Source organism: Carcharodon carcharias, chromosome 11 (genome assembly GCF_017639515.1).
Source record: "Carcharodon carcharias isolate sCarCar2 chromosome 11, sCarCar2.pri, whole genome shotgun sequence".
NCBI classification, from domain to species: Eukaryota; Metazoa; Chordata; class Chondrichthyes; order Lamniformes; family Lamnidae; genus Carcharodon; species Carcharodon carcharias.
Window position 1 is genome coordinate 143,512,261 of NC_054477.1, and position 21,932 is coordinate 143,534,192.

A 21,932-nucleotide genomic window follows, 5' to 3' on the forward strand; every position below is an offset into this window, starting at 1 on the left:
AGGCTGTACTTACAATCGCCTTACAAGGTGTGGCTGATTTACTTCTGTTTAATTTTCGCGGCTTTCTTTGGTGTCATTGACTGGTCATGCTTGGCCTTATTGCCAGTTGTTATGTTCCTTCTCTGTCAGGTCGCTCTGCTCAGCGCCTACCTGCTGGTGTGTGAGTTGGTAAACAATATACTGCAGGTGCAGAGACCAATATAAGATGAAGTACATGCTCTTTATTAACACAAGTAACAGAGCACTAACACATGTGTGCTTCTCCAAAAACAGACCCTATTCTAAACTACTGATTAACATTGGAGCCTGCTCTACAAAACAATTGGGTAATACAGTCACTTGGTCCATCTGCTTACATTTTACTATGACTAAGAGCACTGGACAGAAATGTCTAACAGAAGAAAGCACCTTCAGCTCCACAGTTCAGCGACTACACTATGGGGGTTCTCCTACAAGCCTTCCAGGAAAGGCTGGAGGGACCGTTTCCTCGGGATGGGAGCAGGAGGCCCTCCCACCTGATTACAGTGGCCTAGAGGGAGGTGGCCTGGTTGATAGCATCTGTGGGGCCCATAAAAGACCAACCTGCATTGTCTCAGGAGGATGAAAGATCTGCTGTGCTCCGCCAGGCTAAGGGAACTATCTGGCAGCATCGGCGGAGAAGAAAAGAGTTGACGTTTCGAGTCCTCATGACCCTTCGACAGAACTTGAGTTCGAGTCCAGGAAAGAGCTGAAATATAAGCTGGTTTAAGGTGTGTGTGTGGGGGGCGGAGAGATAGAGAGACAGAGAGGTGGAGGGGGTTGGTGTGGTTGTAGCGACAAACAAGCAGTGATAGAAGCAGATCATCAAAAGATGTCAACAACAATAGTACAATAGAACACATAGGTGTTAAAGTTAAAGTTGGTGATATTATCTAAACGAATGTGCTAATTAAGAATGGATGGTAGGGCACTCAAGGTATAGCTCTAGTGGGTTTTTTTTTATTTTTTATATAATGGAAATAGGTGGGAAAAGGAAAATCTTTATAATTTATTGGGAAAAAAAAGAAGGGGGAAACAGAAAGGGGGTGGGGATGGGGGAGGGGACTCACGACCTAAAGTTGTTGAATTCAATATTCAGTCCGGAAGGCTGTAAAGTCCCTAGTCGGAAGATGAGGTGTTGTTCCTCCAGTTTGCGTTGGGCTTCACTGGAACAATGCAGCAAGCCAAGGACAGACATGTGGGCAAGAGAGCAGGGTGGAGTGTTAAAATGGCAAGCGACAGGGAGGTTTGGGTCATTCTTGCGGACAGACCGCAGGTGTTCTGCAAAGCGGTCGCCCAGTTTACGTTTGGTCTCTCCAATGTAGAGGAGACCACATTGGGAGCAACGAATGCAGTAGACTAAGTTGGGGGAAATGCAAGTGAAATGCTGCTTCACTTGAAAGGAGTGTTTGGGTCCTTGGACGGGGAGGAGAGAGGAAGTGAAGGGGCAGGTGTTGCATCTTTTGCGTGGGCAAGGGGTTGTGCCATAGGAGGGGGTTGAGGAGTAGGGGGTGATGGAGGAGTGGACCAGGGTGTCCCGGAGGGAGCGATCCCTCCGGAATGCCGAAAAGGGGGGTGAAGGGAAGATGTGTTTGGTAGTGGCATCATGCTGGAGTTGGCGGAAATGGCGGAGGATGATCCTTTGAATGCGGAGGCTGGTGGGGTGATAAGTGAGGACAAGGGGGACCCTATCATGTTTCTGGGAGGGAGGAGAAGGAGTGAGGGCGGATGCGCGGGAGATGGGCCGGACACGGTTGAGGGCCCTGTCAACGACCGTGGGTGGAAAACCTCGGTTAAGGAAGAAGGAGGACATGTCAGAGGAACTGTTTTTGAATGTAGCATCATCGGAACAGATGCGACGGAGGCGAAGGAACTGAGAGAATGGGATGGAGTCCTTACAGGAAGTGGGGTGTGAGGAGCTGTAGTCGAGATAGCTGTGGGTGTCGGTGGGTTTGTAATGGATATTGGTGGACAGTCTATCACCAGAGATTGAGACAGAGAGGTCAAGGAAGGGAAGGGAAGTGTCAGAGATGGACCACGTGAAAATGATGGAGGGGTGGAGATTGGAAGCAAAATTAATAAATTTTTCCAAGTCCTGACGAGAGCATGAAGCAGCACCGAAATAATCATCGATGTACCGGAGAAAGAGTTGTGGAAGGGGGCCGGAGTAGGACTGCAACAAGGAATGTTCCACATACCCCATAAAGAGACAGGCATAGCTGGGGCCCATGCGGGTACCCATAGCCACACCTTTTATTTGGAGGAAGTGAGAGGAGTTGAAGGAGAAATTGTTCAGCGTGAGAACAAGTTCAGCCAGACGGAGGAGAGTAGTGGTGGATGGGGATTGTTCGGGCCTCTGTTCGAGGAAGAAGCTTCCTGTAAGGACTCCATCCCATTCTCTCAGTTCCTTCGCCTCCGTCGCATCTGTTCCGATGATGCTACATTCAAAAACAGTTCCTCTGACATGTCCTCCTTCTTCCTTAACCGAGGTTTTCCACCCACGGTCGTTGACAGGGCCCTCAACCGTGTCCGGCCCATCTCCCGCGCATCCGCCCTCACTCCTTCTCCTCCCTCCCAGAAACATGATAGGGTCCCCCTTGTCCTCACTTATCACCCCACCAGCCTCCGCATTCAAAGGATCATCCTCCGCCATTTCCGCCAACTCCAGCATGATGCCACTACCAAACACATCTTCCCTTCACCCCCCTTTTCGGCATTCCGTAGGGATCGCTCCCTCCGGGACACCCTGGTCCACTCCTCCATCACCCCCTACTCCTCAACCCCCTCCTATGGCACAACCCCTTGCCCACGCAAAAGATGCAACACCTGCCCCTTCACTTCCTCTCTCCTCACCGTCCAAGGACCCAAACACTCCTTTCAAGTGAAGCAGCATTTCACTTGCATTTCCCCCAACTTAGTCTACTGCATTCGTTGCTCCCAATGTGGTCTCCTCTACATTGGAGAGACCAAACGTAAACTGGGCGACCGCTTTGCAGAACACCTGCGGTCTGTCCGCAAGAATGACCCAAACCTCCCTGTCGCTTGCCATTTTAACACTCCACCCTGCTCTCTTGCCCACATGTCTGTCCTTGGCTTGCTGCATTGTTCCAGTGAAGCCCAACGCAAACTGGAGGAACAACACCTCATCTTCCGACTAGGGACTTTACAGCCTTCCGGACTGAATATTGAATTCAACAACTTTAGGTCGTGAGTCCCCTCCCCCATCCCCACCCCCTTTCTGTTTCCCCCTTCTTTTTTTTTTTTCCCAATAAATTATAAAGATTTTCCTTTTCCCACCTATTTCCATTATATAAAAAATAAAAAAAAAATAAAAAAAAAAAAACCCACTAGAGCTATACCTTGAGTGCCCTACCATCCATTCTTAATTAGCACATTCGTTTAGATAATATCACCAACTTTAACTTTAACACCTATGTGTTCTATTGTACTATTGTTGTTGACATCTTTTGATGATCTGCTTCTATCACTGCTTGTTTGTCGCTACAACCACACCAACCCCCTCCACCTCTCTGTCTCTCTATCTCTCCGCCCCCCACACACACACCTTAAACCAGCTTATATTTCAGCTCTTTCCTGGACTCGAACTCAAGTTCTGTCGAAGGGTCATGAGGACTCGAAACGTCAACTCTTTTCTTCTCCGCCGATGCTGCCAGACCTGCTGAGTTTTTCCAGGTAATTCTGTTTTTGTTTTGGATTTCCAGCATCCGCAGTTTTTTTGTTTTTATCTCTGTGTTTAATTGACTGCCACTGCTCTTCAAGAAATGCCTACCTCCTTGAAGAAGTTCTGTTCCTCTCTGCGACAAGATTTCCGGATTTCTCTGTTGCCTTGTTCACCTTCATTGCTTTCCATTTCTCTCCTAGTGTTTGACAAGGTGTTTACTAAAACCCGCTTTCACAGCCATATCTCCTTTCTCAGTGACTGTCTCCGTCTCCGACTTACCCCACATGGATTTCAACTGAAATTCCACCCCTCATGTTTCGAACCCACCCAGGATTACAGGTATCTCCGGGACATAAAACGTTTCTCGGACTGCTGTTCCCGTCACATTCTGAAATCCACTCTCAGTGCCATGCGCCGCCATATGAACACACTCGACCTCTCCCTCCAGCAGCACCGCCGTACCCTTTTTCAAAGCTGCGCGTGCCCCCAGTTTCATTTTATCCTTCGGCTCATCCGACACCTCAACCAGAAACTTTTTCTGTTTCTCTCAAGTGCTAAGGAACGCAAGCTCCAACAACTCATCGACACCAACACCCATCTAGGACCCTCCACCCCTGCCCGTCCCTCCGTCCCCACCCCATCTTCCAATCCCAACCCCAGCCGTGTATTCACTATACCCCCTGACCTTCCCCTCTCCGATGCTGAACGTTCAGTGCTCAGCAAAGGACTTAGTTTCATACCCTTACGCCCTCACCTTAATGAATTTCGGGCTCGGCATGATACTGAACTCTTCTTCCGCCGTCTTCGTCTCCGGGCTCACTTCTTTGGGCAGGAGTCCTCTCCCAGTTCAACGGATCCTTTTACCCATCTTCAATATTCTCCCTCCACCTGGACCCCTCCCTCTGGATTCTTACCTTCTCTCGATCTTTTCATTGAGAACTGTCGGCGCGACATTAGTCGTCTCAATTTCTCTGCTCCTCTCACCCATTCTAACCTGTCTCTCTCTGAACTTACTGCACTCCATTCTCTCAGGTCCAACCCTGACATTGTCATTAAACCCGCTGACAAGGGTGGTGCTGTTGTTGTCTGGCGCACTGACCTCTACCACGCGGAGGCAGAGCGTCAACTCGCAGACACTTCCTCCTACCTCTCCCTGGACCATGACCCCACCACTGAACATCAAGCCATTGTTTCCAGGACTGTCACTGACCTCATCTCCTCTGGGGATCTCCCTCCCACAGCTTCCAACCTGATAGTTGCCCAACCTCGGACGGCCCGCTTCTATCTCCTACCCAAAATCCACAAACAGAACTGCCCCGGTAGACCGATCGTCTCAGCTTGCTCCTGCCCCACAGAACTCATTTCTCGTTATCTTGACTCCCTTCTCTCTCCCCTTGTCCAGTCCCTTCCCACCTACATCCGTGATTCCTCTGACACCTTACGTCACATCAACAATTTCCAGTTCCCTGGCCCCTACCGCTTCCTCTTCACCATGGACGTCCAATCCCTCTACACCTCCATCCCCCACCAGGATGGTCTGAGGGCCCTTAGCTTCTTCCTCGAACAGAGGCCCGAACAATCCCCATCCACCACTACTCTCCTCCGTCTGGCTGAACTTGTTCTCACGCTGAACAATTTCTCCTTCAACTCCTCTCACTTCCTCCAAATAAAAGGTGTGGCTATGGGTACCCGCATGGGCCCCAGCTATGCCTGTCTCTTTATGGGGTATGTGGAACATTCCTTGTTGCAGTCCTACTCCGGCCCCCTTCCACAACTCTTTCTCCGGTACATCGATGATTATTTCGGTGCTGCTTCATGCTCTCGTCAGGACTTGGAAAAATTTATTAATTTTGCTTCCAATCTCCACCCCTCCATCATTTTCACGTGGTCCATCTCTGACACTTCCCTTCCCTTCCTTGACCTCTCTGTCTCAATCTCTGGTGATAGACTGTCCACCAATATCCATTACAAACCCACCGACACCCACAGCTATCTCGACTACAGCTCCTCACACCCCACTTCCTGTAAGGACTCCATCCCATTCTCTCAGTTCCTTCGCCTCCGTCGCATCTGTTCCGATGATGCTACATTCAAAAACAGTTCCTCTGACATGTCCTCCTTCTTCCTTAACCGAGGTTTTCCACCCACGGTCGTTGACAGGGCCCTCAACCGTGTCCGGCCCATCTCCCGCGCATCCGCCCTCACTCCTTCTCCTCCCTCCCAGAAACATGATAGGGTCCCCCTTGTCCTCACTTATCACCCCACCAGCCTCCACATTCAAAGGATCATCCTCCGCCATTTCCGCCAACTCCAGCATGATGCCACTACCAAACACATCTTCCCTTCACCCCCCTTTTCGGCATTCCGTAGGGATCGCTCCCTCCGGGACACCCTGGTCCACTCCTCCATCACCCCCTACTCCTCAACCCCCTCCTATGGCACAACCCCTTGCCCACGCAAAAGATGCAACACCTGCCCCTTCACTTCCTCTCTCCTCACCGTCCAAGGACCCAAACACTCCTTTCAAGTGAAGCAGCATTTCACTTGCATTTCCCCCAACTTAGTCTACTGCATTCGTTGCTCCCAATGTGGTCTCCTCTACATTGGAGAGACCAAACGTAAACTGGGCGACCGCTTTGCAGAACACCTGCGGTCTGTCCGCAAGAATGACCCAAACCTCCCTGTCGCTTGCCATTTTAACACTCCACCCTGCTCTCTTGCCCACATGTCTGTCCTTGGCTTGCTGCATTGTTCCAGTGAAGCCCAACGCAAACTGGAGGAACAACACCTCATCTTCCGACTAGGGACTTTACAGCCTTCCGGACTGAATATTGAATTCAACAACTTTAGGTCGTGAGTCCCCTCCCCCATCCCCACCCCCTTTCTGTTTCCCCCTTCTTTTTTTTTCCCAATAAATTATAAAGATTTTCCTTTTCCCACCTATTTCCATTATATAAAAAATATAAAAAAAAAAAACCCACTAGAGCTATACCTTGAGTGCCCTACCATCCATTCTTAATTAGCACATTCGTTTAGATAATATCACCAACTTTAACTTTAACACCTATGTGTTCTATTGTACTATTGTTGTTGACATCTTTTGATGATCTGCTTCTATCACTGCTTGTTTGTCGCTACAACCACACCAACCCCCTCCACCTCTCTGTCTCTCTATCTCTCCGCCCCCCACACACACACCTTAAACCAGCTTATATTTCAGCTCTTTCCTGGACTCGAACTCAAGTTCTGTCGAAGGGTCATGAGGACTCGAAACGTCAACTCTTTTCTTCTCCGCCGATGCTGCCAGACCTGCTGAGTTTTTCCAGGTAATTCTGTTTTTGTTTTGGATTTCCAGCATCCGCAGTTTTTTTGTTTTTATCTAAGGGAACTATCTACTCATTGGGAACTCACAGGGTAGAATCATCACAGATGGGCGCAAAAAAGGGCATTTTACCCTTGGCAGCAATGGCAGATTTTCACGGAGTATCGTCTCAATCCCGCCTCATTAATTATGCATTCCCAGGAAGCACACCATTTTGATGGCGGGCAGGCTCACATTCGTCCACCATGCCATCACCTCGCCACTTCTTCACACTGCCTGCTGTACTTAAAGTGAAGCCACATGCACAGCTGTCAGTGCTTCCAGCCCAGGACTGTTGCAAAGAAGACATGGCCCCGAAAGGCAAGAAGATCGCAGCCCCTCCTTTAATAACATGTCTCTCGAGTGTCTTTTGGATGCCTTGGAGGCCCGCCGTGATGTCCTCTCTCCCTGCTCTAGGCGAAGACCAGCAAGCAAGGTCACTAATCCAGCATGGGAGGCAGTGGCAGTGGTGGTCAGCGCCAGAGACCTGCAAAAGAGGACAGCCACCCAGTGCTGCAACAGGATGAATGGTCTCATCTGTTCTGCCAGGGTAACTCACTCTTCTCATCGCTCTCATCTCACACACTCACAAACCTATCACACATCCACAGGGATCTCATACCTCAAGGGACAAAACTACTAAATCTCACACGCCTCCTCACAGCTTCCTCAGCCTCATATCCTCTGGAGCTTGCGTCTTCATCCCGTCCATGTTTCTGCTCAGCACAAAAACATTCTACACAGTGCCATGTATCCTGCTCACTCTCCATTGTTTCCATGCAGGAGAAGCTGGCTCACACCAGCAGGGAGAGGTCCCAGACTGGGGGTGGAGTGGCTCACATTAGGCCCTTGGACACTTTGAGGAATGTGCCATCACACTGACTGGTAAGGATGTGGACAGCGCCCTATGGCGATTGTGAGGTTGGCAGCGAAGACCCTCATGAGGATCTTACACTACATCATCCCTCTGCCAACGCAATTGCGAGTGCTATCTCTCCTGCATTTGACTCTGCTGCCATGCACTAATTATCTCTACTTCAGTTCATAGGGAGCTCTGCCAAGCAATCAACACCCTCAGCCAGCTAGTCCCTAAGCTCCATCCACGTCCTCACCTCCAGCCAAGAGGACTCGCCACCCCCCCACACCACCCCCCCCATTGAAGAGCTGGAAATAAGCAGCCTAGAAGACCTGTCACACCGCTTACCCACACCCTCCACCAGTACAGAGACACACACCTCGGTGAGACCTAGATCTAGAGCAGGCTTAGATTTACAATTTGGTGGTAACTGCATAGATGCATGTCTTGAGCAGGAGGAGGCAGGTTCAGCCGAATTCCCCAGCACTGCTAAGGAAAAGGCATCTGTGAGGTCCAAGTCAGATGACAAGCCTTCCCTCTCGTTCTGGAAAGTCAGCAGGGGGTTGGGGAACATCATGCAGAGCTGCTGGAAGCCCTCAACAGAGTGGCATGTGAGTTGGAGGAGTACATCGGCCTTCTCTCTGATAAAGCGGTGCCCACACGTGCTTGTATTGAGGTTAGAAGTCTCCATGGGTAGGAAAGTGGACACCATGTGGACCCTGGTCCAACAGAATGCGGAGATGCGCGCAGACCTGCAATCCATCGCGGTAGTTTTGGGTGACTTCCTGCAGTGGCAACGCAAGAGGGAAACGGGGCACCTTGATGTCCCCCCACTCCCCTCGGTGCCTCTTCCCCTCAAGGCGTCAGGCTGGACCTTCGGCACCCAAAGGGAGAAGGAGCAGAAGCCAGTCATCCTTGGGTTATCCCCTCAGGAGTCTCAGAGGCTAACCTCTCCCTCCGAGTCCCCTTCGCCTGTGATCCCCTCAACCTTGTCCTCTGTCACCGCAGAGGGAGCAGCTGGCCCACAGGAGGGCAGCCAAAGCAAGCCGAGGCCCCCAAGGCCTCAGCTCTCCAGGGGACCCATGCTGAAGTCATCAGAGGCAAAAGGGCCAAACATTGCACAGGCTGTCTTTTTTTCCAGCTGTGGATGTCAGGGAAGCACCTAGAAGCCTAAGGCATTCAAAAATTAAGAATTTCTGATCACAGCTATTTACACAGGTAAACACATTTTATCACTCTGCAACCTGAAAATATATTCATTATCACTGAATAATGTGTAATAGTGACTTTCAGCTCCATTGACAGGCTTTGTGAATCCTTCCACTACACCCATTCCCTACCCCACTAGCAGTTCAGTTGCACACAGCCAGTCCACGAGTGACCCTGGAGGGAGAAGTGTGTGTGCAGCAGTGCCCTTGGAAGCCTAGTGCAAGCACTCTCCCACACACTCAGGTTCCTTCCCACATCACACTCATCTCAATGTCGACCGGGCACCTTCCACCTCCCCCACGTCACCTGCCAGCCACATTTCCCTTTTCGGGGATGTCCAGTGAAAGGAGCAGGTTCCCTTCCTTCTGAAAATCCCACCCCCCCGTCCACATTATCCTCCTTCCCACTCCCAGGTTCTGTGTCTGTCTCCAATTCCCCACCAACGACCCGTGCCTTCTACCGATACAGTTGCACCTTAACCTTCCCAGCCTGCCACCTCTCTCTGTCCTCGGTCATTCTCACCATTCTATCTTAGCACGCCTGAAGAGAGAAGGAGCGTTCCCCAGGAGGCAGTGATGGACTCAACAGAGCCCTCACTTGCATGTTCACCTGGACATTTCCCCCCCCACCTTCTAGACTTTTTCCCTTCTTAGAACTCACTTCCCCCTCCAGACTCCTTCCCCTCTTGGAACTCCCTTCCCCCTCTGGACTCCTTCCCCTCTTTGAGCTCCTTCCCACCACGGAACAACTCCCCCAACTGCCCCTCCCAGACATCCCCACCACCCCCCACCCCACGCCCCCATCCCCATCCCCACTTAGTCTTTTCCTATTTCTAACTTCTTCCTCCACCCTTATTCCTTCCCCCCTCTGGACTCCACCCTCCCGAACTTCTTCCTTTACAGCTTCCTCCCCATTATATTAACCTCCCCAATTTCGGTCTTCTCCACTGACACCCCTTCCTCCCCCCACCTCCCAACCTACCCCTCCAACACCTTCACCTCCCCAACCTCAATCCCCTCCCAGCCTCAGTACCCCCGACACCTTTGTCTGTCTCCCAGCCTCAATGCCCCTGACACCTCTACCACTCCCACCGCAACCTCAACCCCTAACATACTTCCCTCTCCCAATCAATCCTAGACCTTTCTCTCCCAGCCCTCCCCAATACATCTTCCTCTCCCAAACACAGCTGGATCTTCTTCTCCACCCCCTTGACAATCATCCTTTGTAAGCAAACTCTCAATGGTGACATTCCGCCTTCCGTGAGCTGCTTCACAGTGGAGCCATGTCCATGAGTACCCAGCCAGCATGCGATGGACATTCCTCTAGAGTCCCATTGCTGTCAGGCTCCAATACCTTCTGATTCTTGGATGTCCACAATGTGAGCAAGGTCCTGATGGTCATTCCTGACTTCTGCATGTCACACTTGTCAAGACGTGTTCTGCACCTACGTGTTTTTCCGCCATCATGGACGGATGATCCAGCATGGAGGGATGATTCTGGCGGAATGGGCTTATAATGATATGCAGATGTATTACATTGAGTTTCCCGATGTCCGATGTTAGTAAACAGGACCTGCCAATGACAGGTAGAGCGGATGATGACATCATAACGTCGTGAAACAAATTTTTTGCCTTCTCACCATATTGTCCACTCACACCGCTGAACACGCCCAATGCCAGTGGGCTCAGAAAATTCTGCCCACACTCTCATAAGGGCATCAGACAGTTTAAGTGTTAAAAAGCATAGGGATGTCATACATGAATGTGTATGGGACATCAGCATTGAGTGTGTGCCAGCCACTTTAAACTCTCCAAATCATATTAGTTCCTGGACAAAGGGACTCTTAATCACTTAGTAGGGAAGGATCAGCAGCTAAGTATGCATGTTCCCAAAGTGTTCATTCATGCACTGGCCTCACAATCAAATCTTCTGTCTTTCAGCAAGGCAAAATCTCGCATAACAATAGACAGAGTGTAAAAACGGGGTGAGGCATTCCTGAAATCCATCCCCTTAAGGGAGTGAGGCAGTGACAACTAAGGTCTCTGACACTCGGAGTACTACTGGAGACCAGGCCTCTGCTAAGTCCAAGCCAGATGACGAGCCTCTGGACTCGGCCCTTGGAGACGCAGAGACAGGCAGGGGAACATCAGGCAGAGTTGTTAGAGGCTGTTCAGTATTGAAGGTTGGGGCAGTCCGTCCACATTCTGTCGGCTGTAGTGGCTGTGGCATGCGAGCACATAGAAGTCTTCATGGGAAGGGTGGAGGCTGCCTTGGAGACCCAGGTCCAGCTATTTTTGCCGGATTTGCACTCGGGCTTGTATAACATCACTCTAGCCTTGGGTGCGTTTCAGCAGTGGCTCGGTGAGAGGGGGCTGGGGAATTTCAGCCTCCCTCCCCAGGTGCCCTTTTTCTTCAGGGAGTCAGGGAGGGGCCATTGGACACCCATAGGCAGGACGAGCACCAAGAAGGCACCTCTGGTACCATCTGCACAGGACGCTCCAAGAGTGTCCTGCCCCTCACCTCTAGCATTGACCCCATCAGTTGCAGCAGGTCAGGCCGTGGAGGGTGCACCTGCACCTGAGCAAGAGACCCTTAGAAGGCCAGGGCCCTCAAGGCCTTGGACACCAGAGGATGTCCGCCAAAGTCACCTCATACAACAGGACTTAGCCATCAGCAGGCTGCCTCCACCTCAGCTGCAAATGTTGGGACTGCACCGAGACATAGCAGTAGGGTTAGAAAAATTAAAAAGCATTGAATGTGCCCTGGTGGCACGACTATTCACTCATTGCATATAGTTATCACTTTTGTAAATATATGTCGAACCTACCCTTCTCTAAGTTTCATGGCTTTCATTTTATATTATTTTCTTCACAGTTTCATGGTCATTTAAGGGTCCATCAGGAACTTCAGTTGCTTCACTTCTCCCACGTTTTCACCAGAGTGAGTAGTCTATAATCCCACCTCTGCAACCTCAGGCAATGGTTATCATTTGTTACTGCGCTGGCCGGACAATACTCCAATCAGCCAATTACCATAGGTAACTATGCTTTGGCTTATGGAGAAGTGCTCATCAAGGTTATTGAATTTTTGATTTAAAACTGATGTCAGTCGTTTGTGGAAGGCACAAGTAGTCGTGGCGACTTAAACCAGATTTGTCTGTCCCAAGTGTCGTTTCGAATAATTTTTCAGGTGGGAGAAACCGTTTTTGGGTGCTGTAATGATAGCATTGTAATGATAGTGTTCAAAGCCCATAAGCTTCCATGCATGTCTGGAGAAAGATGTAGTGTCCACATTTAATGTTGAATGTCCCTCCTTGGTGAATTGTCATCTTCAGCGAGGATGGCGCTACATGAGGCAAGTAAAGATACAAAGGATACAAGTCTTAGACTTGACAGCAAGAGAGGTTAGAGTGTATGATTTAAGAGGTCTGCGTTCATCTTGCTGAAGCCTTTTCCTGAGCTCACATGAAATTTATTTGGACCTGCACGCACCCTTAACGAGGGTTTCAGTAGTCCTTGGGTAAAGGCACAGCACTCTACTTGGATAGGAAATCAATACATGACAGGGCTCTCACTGACTTAGGACAGACAGACAGGAATGACCTTGTGTGCTGTGCTGTCTCGAGGACTGTGATGCTCTCAATGCGATGCAAAGCCAACTCTGTACACTCTCCACAGGGTCCATGCAGGCAACAATGCTTCATTGGCTGGTGGGTCCAAATTTACTGTTCTAGGTATTGCTCCAAGGACAGAGAATTTTAAGGCTTCTGACAATTTCAGGGTCCCAAGTGGTTGCACTTTAGCAAACCATAATCCATATCAAGCATTCTCAGTGAGGACAATGCAAGCCTCAACTTAACCGCATGATCAAGGTGTTAATGCTTATTCCTTCATTATGTCCAAATGGAAATTGGCTGGCATTAGCAAGATGATGCATCCTCATTCTGCATTGAGGAGAGCTGGGTGATGGGAGATATGGTGTGCTCATGCTGCTCTTCCTTGTTCAGCCATCCATCTGGTTAGGCCTAAAAGAGTGAGATGTGTGGCCCACCTTATTGAGCAGATGTCAGGCTGATTTGAGTCAATTCATGGGTAATTTGGAGCCCCAGCCACTATAAGCTGCCGTGTACACTGAGTTGGTGAGGGCATGGGTATAAGTACTGGACTATGTAATGTTGCTTAAGGTTGTGCGAGAAGGGAGTGCTGTTCAGGTTCTACAGTGGCCATGTGTTGCCAAGGCTATTCATTTAACTGTGGTTTAAAGCCTTCCAAGGATGGACCCATTGTCAGGGCAGGTGGTGAGCCTTGATATTTCCCTCAACATTAAGAGAGCATTCAACTTTGAAAATAATTTTTCTCTGATAAAAAAAGTGCTGGAGCCTTCTGAACAGCAAAAGCGAGAGAAACAAGCAATTGTAAGACCGTGTCTGCCTCTCATGGATCCTTGGAGCTATCAGATTTTCATGGGCATTCCTGCTGCGTCGTACATGTGTGATGGCCTCTTCATGTGACTCATCTAGATCCAGGCCCTTGTCAGATCCATTCCCTTCAATGCCATCCTCATTGGAGGAGACTTCTCGCTGCTCCATTTCTCCCTCAGGCAACACATCCTCCCTTTAACAGTACTAGGTTGTGCAGCAGAAACGATGATCTGGGTCACATTCTGTGATGAGTATTGAAGAGCCCTGCCTGAGTGATCCAAGATCAGAAATGCATCTTTAGGAGGCCTATAATCTGCTTTATCAAGTACCTGGTGGTGGAATGTGCAGTATTGTATCTCTATTCAGCAGCACTATGTAAACGCACACACGGGCATCATCAGCCAGGTATTCTGGGTATATTGCTTGTCCCTGAGGAGCCAGCCCTGTAAGTGCTGGTGTGTCTCAAAGATCTATGGCACCTGCGAGTGCATCAAGGTGTAAGAGTTGTAAGGGCTCTTTGGGTACCCAGCACAAAAATGCAGGACTTGCCTTCTGTGATCACAAATTAGCTGGAAGTTCAGAGAGTGAAATGCTTTTTGATTGCTGAATCTTACAGGCTGCTGCCAGGGAGCTCTCAAGGCCACATGTATGCAGTTGATTGCACCCGGCACTTGCGAGAAACCAGATATTGCTGCAAAGCCCACAGCTCTGGCAGTCTGGCTTTCAGCATCATGCAGAACTGGGCATACTGGTGAGCTCTGGTGAAAAGGGCATCTGTTGCCCACCTTAAGCGTTTGTATGTCTTCGACTGGGATATATCACAAAAGTCCCCACCGGAGCCCTGGAAGGACCTACTGGCAAAAATATTCAGTGCAGCGGCTCCTTCCAAAGCCACAGGCATGGGGTGCCCTCCAAGTCCTTGCAGCATCAGTTCTTCACGGAGAAGTTGGCAAATGTGAACAACCACGTCTCTGGACAAGAGAAGGCACCTGCGGTATTGTCTTTCACTCATTTCCAACTATGAGTAGCATCTTCAATATACCCATGGTCTGGTATAAACTGGTCTTCATCGCATTTTTTCCTTTTTGGAAGCATCTTGGACTTCTTACTTCTTCTAAAATAATTAATAAAGTGGCCCTTCACTCAGTCCAAAAAAGGAGTCCAGTACTCCTAGCACACACATTGAGAACCTTCCCATATTCTTTTTTGTTTATCATGCTTGCCGTTCCAACTGTGCCATTATTGACTGAAGGTGAAGATGGTTCTTCTGAGATTTGTGAGTGCTTCCAGCACCTTACAACCTCTCCCTATCACCCACCAAGTTCCTCCCAACCTCTTCCTCCTCCACAGCCACCACCTCCCAATTCCACTCCCTCCTGTGACCATCCAACCTCCCTTGTTACCCTTCATCCCATTATTAGTTATGTAGATATTCCTCTTCTCCCCCTACCATTTCCTTCAATATTAAAGTCCCCGTGCCCCTCATTAATCAGGCCCCTCTGCTTCTCAAGGCCACCTACACCCTTACTTTGGGAGACCCTGCCCACCCGCCATAAGGCCACCACTAACCCCCCATGACATTAGAATTACCACCGTACAGATCCAGTGCCTCCCCTGATCGTGACTGTGCCCTCTGCATCCCAGTACTATGCATCAAATCCCTATGACCAAATGCTGTAGGTGACAGACCACACCCTACACACAACTCTGTGCACAACAGCCACTGCTCAGAAAGGCCATCCCCCACCCACGACCAGGACCAAAACATGCATGCCAAACAGAGCCCTCTAACATGGCCTGCTCAGTGTGGCCTGATTCCCCAGGCAGTCTCTCACTCTTCCTCTGACAGTCTCTTAAATATGCGCCCTGGACTGTCTTTCACCCTTCCCCTATGGATATTCTCCTCCTAGCCCTGCTCCCTCTCCCTTCACTCTTCCATTCCATCCCCCACTGGTCTCTCCCACCACCCACCCCTCCCCCCCCCCCACCCCCCCACCCCACCCCCACCGAGTCCTGCTTCCTTCTCAACCCTACTGACCAACCCCCAATCCTGCCTCCCTCTAACCCTTCGGCCACCGCCTGCCAAGCATTGCTGCCTGCTCACCCATGCCCCCCAAGTACTTTCCCACTCTCCGAGTCCTGTCTTGGACTCACCGGCCCTCCACCCCGCTGGTCATGTCTCCTGTGCCCAGCCTTGGTGCAACTTGTGCTATAGGCACCTGATATATATCAGTGACAACTTAAAAGGAAGACGAAAGCAACATCTACTGACCTGAAAGCTGTGGATAAAGTGAAACTTGCCAGGTGTGCACCATTTATATACCGTCGTAAAGCAAAACGTTTTAAATTATCCACTGGTGCGGATCTTAATTTGGTGGAGGAACATGATTCCATTGAGTTGGCCTTTTAATGAGATGCTAATGAATGCAAGTTGGGTTCCCATAATTGTTCAACGGGAAACTTGAACCTCCTTTAATCCGTCTTGAAAGTTGGGAGAACAAAATTCCGAACTATTTTCTCATCATCGGGAAATTGATTTTTTTGATTTATGCTGAATTAAGTGCCCCTGCATGTCACGATTCCTGCTACTCGCGGGTGTGGAATATTCCACACCACATTTTATTGCTGTATGAATATTGTTATTGTTGCTGGGATGGGACCCACTGTGGTTGATAGCTTGATGGGTAGAGTCTTCATTTTATTGAGTTATGTTAGCAGCTCTCTACCAAGGGAGGGGAGAACAATCACGGTGTATACAAATAGCACAAACTTTTAAAAGCCCTAAGGGTGGGATTTTCCAGCCCCTCCCATCGACTGGATCTTCCGGTCCCACCGAGGTCAGTGGAGATTTGAATGACTCACCACATCCTCCATGGGAGAACACACCACTGCCAGAAAATCCCAGCCTAAGTAAGCTTAGATGGAAAGATTTAAACTAGCCTAAGATTATAATAAGTGGTGTTTCAATTAAATTCCTATGTTTAACTTAGAATTTGGTTGTATCATTTATGTTTATATATTGTTGAGCGTAGGGAAAACTATCAGATCACTCTGCAAACCTTTGTATCATTGGTTCATCTATATTATATAAGTAGAATTCCTTGTCGGCTCTCAAGCCTCCACGTCAATTTACTAAGAGAGTTTATCCAATCCACTACCCATAGAGTGAGTAGAAGTCATGTGGTAGCAGATGATACGTTCTAGTAGCTGGTGTGTGGAACTAAAATGATCTATTATGATTCAAAGTTATTGATTATCCAGATGTTAGGCAAAGTTACACTTGGATCTCAAGAGACTTGTAATCCCTTACAGGAGTGACTGTCCTGACAAAATTTATTACATAAAATAGCCTGATTGCTAAAGTCAAGACAATATTATTGCAGTGTCAGACCACCATTTTGGGCAAATAAAACATTTTAGAGTCTTTGTTGTAAATTGTGCAGAATTTATATCGGCAGAGGAGTATTGTGGCATTCAAATTATTTTATTTCAAGAATATTAGAAGCTGTATGCACATTGGCCCTGAATATGCAGAGGGCTGGTCCAGGCGCAGGAGTGGTCATGATTTTCCATTGTAACTTCCACAGTGGTTGGACAAGAACTCTTCACATACCGTGGGCACTAAAGTGTTAATAAGCCTGACAACAACAACTTATACAACAGGTAGTGTGATTTAATTATCAGTAAATGAAGAAAATAACATCTGTAACTTAACACTGACTTTTCAATTTAGAGATAGTACAAGATCGTGATGAAATTGTCAGAATGCTCGACCTGCCGAGTATTTGCTATTACAGATGTTGATATTTTGAACAAAAACAAAAATACCTGGAAAAACTCAGCAGGTCTGGTAACATCTGTGGAAAGGAGCATAGTTAACGTTTCGAGTCCGCATGACTCTTCAACAGAACTAAGGAAAAATAGAAAAGGGGTGAAATATAAGCTGGTTTAAGGGGAGGGGGGGGGGAACAAGAAGAGCTGGATAGAGGGCCAGTGATAGCTGGAGATAACCAAAAGATGTCACAGACAAAAGGACAAAGAGGTGTTGAAGGTTGTGATATTATCTAAAGGAATGTGCTAATTAAAGGTAGAAAGCAGGACAAGTAAGGTACAGATAGCCCTGGTGGGGGTGGGGTGGGGTGAAGGAATCAAAAAAGCCTAAAAGGTAGAGATAAAACAATGGATGGAAATACATTTAAAAATAATGGAAATAGGTGGGAAAAGAAAAATCTATATAAATTATTGGAAAAAACAAAAAGGAGGGGGAAAATTGGAAAGGGAGTGGGGATGGAGGAGAGAGTTCATAATCTAAAATTGTTGAACTCAATATTCAGTCCGGAAGGCTGTAAAGTGCCTAGTTGAAAGATGAGGTGCTGTTCCTCCAGTTTGTGTTGAGCTTCACTGGAACAATGCAGCAGGCCAAGGTTGGGTATGTGGGCATGAGAGCAGGGTGGAGTGTTGAAATGGCAAGCGACAGGGAGGTCTGGGTAATGCTTGCGGACAGACAAAGCAGTCACCCAGTCTGCGTTTGGTCTCTTCAGTATAGAGGAAACCGCATTGGGAGTAACAAATGCAGTAGACTAAGTTGAGGGAAGTGCAAGTGAAATGCTGCTTCACTTGAAATGAGCGTTTGGGCCCTTGGACAGTGAGGAGAGGGGAAGTGAAGGGGCAGATGTTGCATCTTCTGCGGTTGCATGGGAAGGTGCCTTGGGAAGGGTTCGAGGTGTAGGGGGTGATGGAGGAGTGGACCAGGGTGTCACGGGGGGAACAATCCCTATGGAATGCTGCCAGGGGGGGTGAAGGGAAGATGTGTTTGGTGGTTGCATCATGCTGGAGTTGGCGGAAATGGCGGAGGCTGGTGGGGTGATAAGTGAGGACAAGGGGTCCCTATCATGTTTCTGGGAGGGAGGAGAATGTGTGAGGGCGGATGCACGGGTGATGGGCCGGACACGGTTGAGGGCCCTGTCAACCACCGTGGGTGGAAAACCTCGGTTAAGGAAGAAGGAAGATATGTCAGAGGAACTGTTTTTGAAAGTGACCTCGTCAGAACAGATGCAACGGAGGCGAAGGACCTGAGAGAATGGGATGGAGTCCTTACAGGAAGCGGGGTGTGAGGAGCTGTAGTCGAGGTAGCTGTGGGAGTCGGTAAGCTTGTAATGGATATTGGTGGACAGTCTATCACCAGAAATTGAGACAGAGAGATCAAGGAAGGGAAGGGAAGTGTCAGAGATGGACCATGTGAAAATGATGGAGGGGTGGAAATTGGAAGCAAAATTAATACATTTTTCCAGGTCCAGATGAGAGCATGAAGCAGCACCGAAGTAATAATCGATGTACCGGAGAAAGAGTTCTGGGAGGGGGCCAGAGTAGGACTGGAACAAGGAATGTTCCACATACCCCATAAAGAAACAGGCATAGCTGAAGCCCATGCGGGTACCCATAGCCACACGTTTTATTTGGAGGAAGTGAGAGGAGTTTAAGGAGAAATTGTTCATTGTGAGAACAAGTTCAACCAGACGGAGGAGAGTAGTGCTGGATGGGGATTGTCTGGGCCTCTGTTTGAGGAAGAAGCTAAAGGCCATCAGACCATCCTGGTGGGGGATGGAGGTGTAGAGGGATTGGACGTCCATGGTGAAGAGGAGGCGGTTGGGGCCAGGGAACTGGAAATTGTTGATATTATGTAGGGTGTCAAAGGAATCATGGATGTAGGTGGGAAGGGACTGGACAAGGGGAGAGAGAATGGAGTCAAGATAGCAAGAAATGAGTTGCGTGGGGCAGGAACAGGCTGACACGATTGGTCTGCCGGGACAGTTCTGTTTGTGGATTTTGGGTAGGAGGTAGAAGCGGGCCGTCCGAGGTTGGGCGACTATCAGGTTGGAAGCAGTGGAGGGAAGATCTCCAGAGCAGATGAGGTCAATAACAGTCCTGGAAACAATAGCTTGATGTTCAGTGGTGTTGTCATGGTCCAGGGAGAGGTAGGAGGAAGTGTCTGTGAATTGAAGCTTAGTCTCTGTGAGGTAGAGGTCAGTGTACCAGACAACAACAGCACCACTCTTGTCAGTGGGTTTGATCACAATGTTAGGGTTGGACCTGAGAGAACGGTGTGCAGCAAGTTCAGAGAGAGACAGGTTAGAATGGGTGAGAGGAGCAGAGAAATTGAGATGACTAATGTCACGCCGACAGTTCTCAATGAAAAGATCAAGAGAAGGTAAGAATCCAGAGGGAGGGGTCCAGGTGGAGGGAGAATATTAGAGGTGGGTAAAAGGATCTGTTGAACGGGGAGAGGACTTCTGCCCAAAGAAGTGAGCACGGAGACGAAGGTGGCGGAAGAAGAGTTCAGCATCGTGCTGAGCCCGAAATTTATTGAGATGAGGGTGTAAGGGTATGAAACTAAGTCCTCTGCTGAGCACTGAACATTCAGCGCAGAGAAGGGAATGTCAGGGGGTATGGTGAATACACAGCCGCGGCTGGGATTGGAACAAGGGATGGGGACGGAGGAACAGGCAGGGGTGGAGGGTCCTGGATGGGTATTGGTGTCGATGAGTTGTTGGAGCTTGCGTTCCTTAGCACTTGAGAGAAAGAGGCAAAGTTTCTTGTTGAGGCGTCGGATGACACGAAGAATAAAATGAAACTAGGGTCATGCACAGCTTTGAGAAAGGGTACGGCGGTGCTGCTGGAGGGAGAGGTCGAGTGTGTTCATATGGCGGCGCATGGCACTGAGTGCAGATCTCAGAATGCGACGAGAACAGCAGTCCGAGGAGCATTGTATGTCCCGGAGATACCTGTAATCCTGGGTGGGTTCGAAACATGAGGGATGGAACTTCAGTTGAAATCCACGTTGGGTAAGTCAGAGATGGAGACAGTCACTGAGGAAGGAAATGTGGCTGTGAAACACCTTGTCAAACACCAGGAGAGAAATGGAAAACAATGAAGGTGAACAAGGCAAAAAAGAGATACGAAAATCCTGCCGGAGAGAAGAGCAACACGTCTTCTAGGTAGGGATTCCTTGAAGAGAAGTGGCAGTCAATTAAACACTAGGATAAAAGCAAAAAACTGTGAATGCTGGAAATCCAAAACAAAAACAAAAATACCTGGAAAAACTCAGCAGGTCTGGCAGCATCTGCGGAGAGGAACACAGTTAACGTTTCGAGTCCTCATGACTCTTCAACAGAACTAAGGAAAAATAGAAAAGGGGTGAAATATAAGCTGGTTTAAGAGGGGGGGGGGGGGCAAGAAGAGCTGGATAGAGGGCCAGTGATAGGTGGAGATAACCAAAAGATGTCACAGACAAAAGGACAAAGAGGTGTTGAAGGAGCAGAGAAATTGAGATGACTAATGTCACGCCGACAGTTCTCAATGAAAAGATCAAGAGAAGGTAAGAATCCAGAGGGAGGGGTTCAGGTGGAGGAGAATATTGAAGGTGGGTAAAAGGATCCATTGAACGGGGAGAGGACTCCTGCCCAAAGAAGTAAATTCATTTATTATCTAAATGAATGTGCTAGTTAAGGGTAGAAAGCAGGACAAGCAAGGTACAGATAGCCCTAGTGGGGGTGGGGTGGGTGAATGAATCGAAAAAGGCTAAAATGTAGAGATAAAACAATATCTCAATATCGCAAAAGAGATATTTTGATCTTGATATTTTTGTAGCTTGTTTCTTTAATCCACAGTTTTGAAACAATTTATGTTTTGGTTCCCTTTGTTGAAGTTATGCTAAAAATAATATTAGAAATTGAGCAATATATTTTTAGTGTAACACAAAATGGTTGCTTGGTGGATGGAGAGCTGATGGGAAGAAGGTTAGGTTGTGGACAGACAATGATCAGAAGAGAGAGAATGCGCCCAGACATGTAGGCAGAAATGAGTCAAACTGCACCTACACACACAGAACCCTGGAACAAAGGACCAGCCCAGTGTGGTTTGAAAGCTGCAATCAGGATGCGTGCAGTTATGATGACCCCAAGGGTCCATCATCTCATGGGGTTGGTGGGGGGGTGGGGGGTAACTTGAGGCTGAAAACACTGTACCAATGAGAAAGCAACATCACTGCAAATGTAGTATGCAGGTCCGACGGAAGGATATAAGAATCAGGTGTGCAGGAGACTTGTGGCTGTAGTCGGAAGAGAGAATAATCTGGTCAGCTGTCAATATGAGTTACAGAACAGGATGGTTCGACCACCCAATCTTATTGTCTCTCAAGAACTCAAGCAATTGGATTGTAAGTATACATTAGCAGATAATTGTATCAATATTTTTACATTGATATTGATTTAGGTCACTGAAAGCGTTGCTTGTAACACTAGTAAAGTATAATTTGAGTCATTGATACCCAGAGTAAAACTGAACCACAAGCGTTAAGTAGCTGATCCAAGGCAGGTGATAGCATACA